The sequence below is a fragment of the Grammomys surdaster genome, unplaced genomic scaffold (genome assembly GCF_004785775.1).
Source record: "Grammomys surdaster isolate TR1022 unplaced genomic scaffold, NIH_TR_1.0 169, whole genome shotgun sequence".
Lineage (NCBI taxonomy): Eukaryota > Metazoa > Chordata > Mammalia > Rodentia > Muridae > Grammomys > Grammomys surdaster.
In genome coordinates, this window is record NW_021604617.1 from 3760736 (window position 1) to 3765851 (window position 5116).

Sequence of the window (5116 nt, forward strand, 5' to 3'; positions counted from 1 at the left end):
ATTATAATTGGTCCTAATAGCTTCCACCAGCTTAGCCAGAGCACCCTTGTCTTCTGAGTTAACCTGTGTGAAGGCAACAGTGTTGCATTTCTTCCTGTGCACCAGGCACCCCAGCCCGGCCTTTCCCTTGATGATGCAGTAGGGCACCCCCATCTTTCAACACAGGTCAGGCAGGAAAACCACCAGTTCAATGGGGTCTACATCATGGGCAATCACCACCAGCTTAGCTTTCTTATTCTCCACCAAGGTGGTGACTGTATTGACTCCTGCTCGGAGGACAAGTGGTCTCTTAGTTGGGACGTCCCCTCTGCCAGCAGCTTTCTTCTCAGCACCAGCCAATAGCCTTTGCTTCTTCTCATGCTTTGTCTATGGCCTGTACTTGTGGGCAAGCTTAAGCAGCTGAGTAGCTGTTCGCCTGTCCAGGGCCTGGGGGAACTGGTTAATGGCAGGAGGTACTTTGAGCCGCTTATAGAGGATGGCTCTTTGCCGCTGCAGCCTGATGTAACGGGGCCATTTGACGAAGCATGTTAGATCTCTTTTGGGCTGGATGTCCTGCCCAATGCCAAAGTTCTTGGCCCTTTTCTCGAACAAAGGATTGACCACTTTTTTGGCCTCCTATTTCTTGATGATAGTGGGGGCCGGGGCCACATTCTTCCCCTTGGCCTTCTTTCCTTTGGGCATCTTGCTCGGCTACAGGAGAGAGCACATTTGACGAATATTAACTGTTTGAAATAAAACAGTATTTTTTTTCTTTTGCAAGTTTAAGCAATAGGGGTTACTTTGTATCTAGTAAAAGGACAGCCAGAAAAAGAAGTGGAAAGATATTACCTCTTCCTCTGCCAGACCCAGAGCCGAGAGGATTCTAAACCCTAAATTCCTACTGCTAGCTGTGCAGGACCCAGGCTTTCTAATGTATGAGAAAGGCCAGTGGGCCCATGTCTGGAATGTGAAAGGTTAGAAAGCTATATCCAAATCTAGATTCTGCCAGTAAAGGAAATGATGAACAAGAATAGAGCTTTTTTTTTTTTATTGTTTCACTGGAGAAATAATAAAACCACATTTACAGCTGATGGTATAATTATTTTCAAAAATCAAGCATTAAAAAATCTAGTGTGAATTTCTGTGCTTCAAAACTACTAGAAAACAAAAAGATAAGCTACACTCCGGAAGAAAATATTTTTTACTTGTATTTCTGGAAAAGGCATATCTTCAGAATATGTTTTTTAAAAAAAGCTTATATGAATTAATAAGAAAACAATTTGAAAGTTTCAAGTAAGTAGGCTTACAAAGGGTCACTAAGCACATGAAAGCATGGACAACATTAGTAGTCGTCAGGTCAGTCACGAATCCACCATTCACCCACAGACAAGGGTCTAACGTAATGAAAAGATAATCAGCTGCCAATTTGAAAACCTCATATGGGGCAGAAAACTTTATCCATTTATGAAAATGTAAAACACGCCAGTGTCAGTTCAAGACACCTCCGCTGCAGCTGCCGCAACAGAGATGACTAAAAGAGGTAGAAAGAGAGGCCACAAAGGCCTAGTGAGGCAGTATACAAGCCCCGAGGATATAGATGCCCAGCTACAGACTGAGCAGCAGAAGGCCAACGAAGAAGATGAATAAGAAGAAGGTGGAGATGGGGCTTCATGTGACCCTAAAAAGGAAAAGAAGTCTCTAGACTCAGATGAGAGTGAAGATGAGGATGATGACTACCAGCAAAAGCGAAAAGGTGTGGAAGGGCTCGTTGACATTGAAAACCACAATCGGGTGGTACGGACGGACTAAGGAGGTCACACACCTGAATCTGGATGGAACTTTCAAGGAGAGAATGAGTAGACATAGAGAAGCAGAAAACTAAAGAGCGCTACATGAAGATGCGTTTGTCTGGGAAGACGGAGCAGGTCAAAGCTGATCTTGCCGGGCTGGCAATTATCGGAAACAGCGGGAGGAAGCAGCAAGAAAGAAAGAGAGGAAAGCAACTTTGTCAGGAAAACGAATCAATCTCTCTCCCTTTATAAGTAAGCTGGCCTATGGGAGGAGATGTTGTGGAACTGGCCCGTGCCTCCAGGACCTCTGTCACGCCTCACCCACCCTGTGCCCTGGCGCTGCTGCAGCAGCCCCTATGACCAGGAGCCCCAGCGGCCTGGGGCCTCCTCTTCATCTTGGCACAGAAATTGTTTAGGGGATATGGGGATCCTGGGGGGAGGGGCAGCTGCTATCTTTGAGTCAGAAAGACACAGGACAGCATTTCATACGTAACCATCTGAATGTTTTTGCTGTTTTTAGGATTTGGAACCCTGGTGGTGATGGGACAGCGGGGGGTGGGGGGCTTGGAAATGGGGTAAGGAGATTCTATTTGTCCAGTAGATTGCATGTTAGCGAGGGATGGGGGGTAGTGCCAGCAGGCAGCTGCTGTAGGAGTTGATGACAACCTGCCGAGATTGTCTGGGTGCTCACTCAGAGGGGCTTTCCAACAGCCTGTGCCAAGAAAGGTCCAAGGTTTGTGCCTGGCCAGTTCTGTCCGATGAGGCCTCTCCTCTCTGCTCTGTCCCCTTCCCACCAACCTGGTCAGGGCTAGTGCCCATTTTTATCCCTACCCATTGATCATTTCAAGAAATCTCTGCTTACTGTGCATCACCCAGACAAGACATGCTCCTCAAATTCAACTTCTATAACTGGCCGGCTAAACAACATTATCGTTTAAAAAAAAAAAAGAAAGAAAGAAAATGTAAAACACAACTTTATAATATGACCTACACCTGGATATCTCCACAAGAGAAATCTGCCCCATCATCTTATCATGAATATTTTTTAGTAGCTATTCACCTGTAATTTGTGAGAGCTTCCAGCAGGTTAAAGAAAAGGGCTAACCACAAATTAGACTTCAAAGAAACGGCAAGAGTCACCATGTCGGCTACCTGCTATGTCGTCCACACTTATGAAATCTATTAATGATTTAATTGCCTAATTTCCCCCGTTACCTGCAGGAAGCATAATCAGCATTCCATATCTAGAAGATACACAGGAACTTACTTGCCAATATTATCATCCCCACAGGAAATCATGAGGCCTGGCCACACACACAGGCAGTCTGGCTCTCAGCTCCCCTTCTCCTGGTCCGTATGCTTAATTTTAGGTGAAATTCACAGTTAAGCAGTAAAGACCCTAGGACCTTACAGTTTCCTTCACACTTAGATTCCACAGGTTCTTACTAAAAGTATTGAATGAAGGTAATTGTCCTGAGTTTTAGATTGCTCGCTGAAGAACAGTGCATGTTGGAGTCTTTGGTGTCCATTCTGGTGGAGTTGGTTGTGTTGAATAAATCATTGGAGATACATGATTTCTCCAAGGAGTCACTAATGTAGTAACAATGTGTGTGCATACATATGTGTATACAGATGCCTTCTTCTGTGGGTGAGACATCACCATCATCAGACAGAGTTTGCCACCGATTCCCATGAAGCTCCACACTGAATCAAATGCACAGCATAGCCCTCCAAATGAAAGGCAGGTTCAGGGGACCTAAAAAGGAGTAAGGGGATGAATGATAGCCAATATTTTTGGGAATCAATAAAGAGGGCATAGCCAGGGAGTGCAAAAGGTGACAAATGCTGTCCAGATGAGGGGAGGGACAGGGGCAAGGAGAGAGAGAGAGAGAGAGAGAGAGAGAGAGAGAGAGAGAGAGAGAGAGAGAGGTGGGGAGAGAGGGTATGTTGTAGTTCTGTGTATGATTGTACAAATAGCATTAGTGTGGCCAGGTATCCCATGAAGCTGAGGAAGATCTCGAGAGAGGAACACATTAAGATGAAGCCAGGGAGAGGAAGACTAACAGTCAACAGTGAATGACGTAGGCAAATGAACTACATGCAACCAATATCGTTTACACAAAACACAGCGGCATTGGATCTTTTTTTTTTAAAGAGTCGGTTTTGTCTCCTTTTTAATTATGAAGGATAAAATAAAATTGAGTGACTGAGAGGAATAAATAGATAATGAAGTATCAGGGGTTTTTATATAGAAGCGTCTTATTAAAATGACTGTCTCCTTCAACTGTTTAATCTAATTTCAGCAAGGCAGGTTTTCACTTCTTCTGCTCATATAAACGCACAGGTATTAGTGCTGTTATTAAGACACTGAGCAGTTCACACCCAGGGTGCGCAGAGCTTCCTTAACCCCTTCAGTGGCTCCTATTCTAGTTCTCTTTCTGTTCCCTTCCATCTATGGAAACTTACAGTCTCTTCAGTGTGTGTGTGTGACAGGATCTCTCTTGTTCATGCTGCACATGCCAGGCTAGCTTGCTACAGACCCAGTACCATGTCTTCCTGCCTGCCTGCTGCCATGCTTCTCACCATGGTGGTCATGAACTCGCCCTTGGAATCTGCCAGCTTACAGTCTTGTGTAAGCTTCTTGGTTATGACACATCTTCACAGCAATAGAAAATATCTAGGGCTTGCTCTGAATCTCTGAACCACCTTCATTTGCAATCTTAATATCATCATAATAAATAAACAAATGAAGGGATGGAAACTGGTTGAGGATTTTGTAGAGAACCTTCATATGAGGAAAAGTCTAACCTAGAACTTGGGAAAACCATTTTCCCTGTTACTCATGAATATGTTGCTTTTCCCTCTTCCAAGTGTGTCCTAACTTGCCATTTCTTCAAGCCAGGAGACAGATGTTAACCTCCAGTTGTTAGATGAAGCCAACTTTCTTATATCACCATTTAGTGACTTGTTCCATTACTGTCCTTGAATACAGTTATTTACTAATGGACACCACTCTCCCTAACATTCTGCTTCTATGATGTTAGCCGACCTAAAAGGTAGCTGTAATAGTTTCCAAAGTCAACTTAACACCACCTAGAATCAACTGGAAAAAGAACTTCCTCCTTAGGGATTGCCTAGATGAGATTAGGTTCTGCGCTCAGCTTAGGTGTCACCATTCCCTAGTTTGGGGTAATAGACTATTTTGAAAGGCAGAGTATGCACTGAATACTGGCGTCTATGTACTCTTCTGTATCTGTTTCTGGTTACAAATGTGAAGGGATCAGTCCCCTCAACCTTCTGCTGTGACTGCTCCGCTATGACAGACTGTTACACAGAACTGTGGTCTG

The 5116-nt window shown here is 44.3% G+C and overlaps 1 pseudogene; it reads left to right on the forward strand.

Annotated features, from left to right (window-relative positions):
- The first annotated feature begins 1506 nt into the window (after positions 1–1506).
- On the forward strand, positions 1507–2185 carry LOC114620563 (annotated as a pseudogene).
- Positions 2186–5116: the final 2931 nt, after the last annotated feature.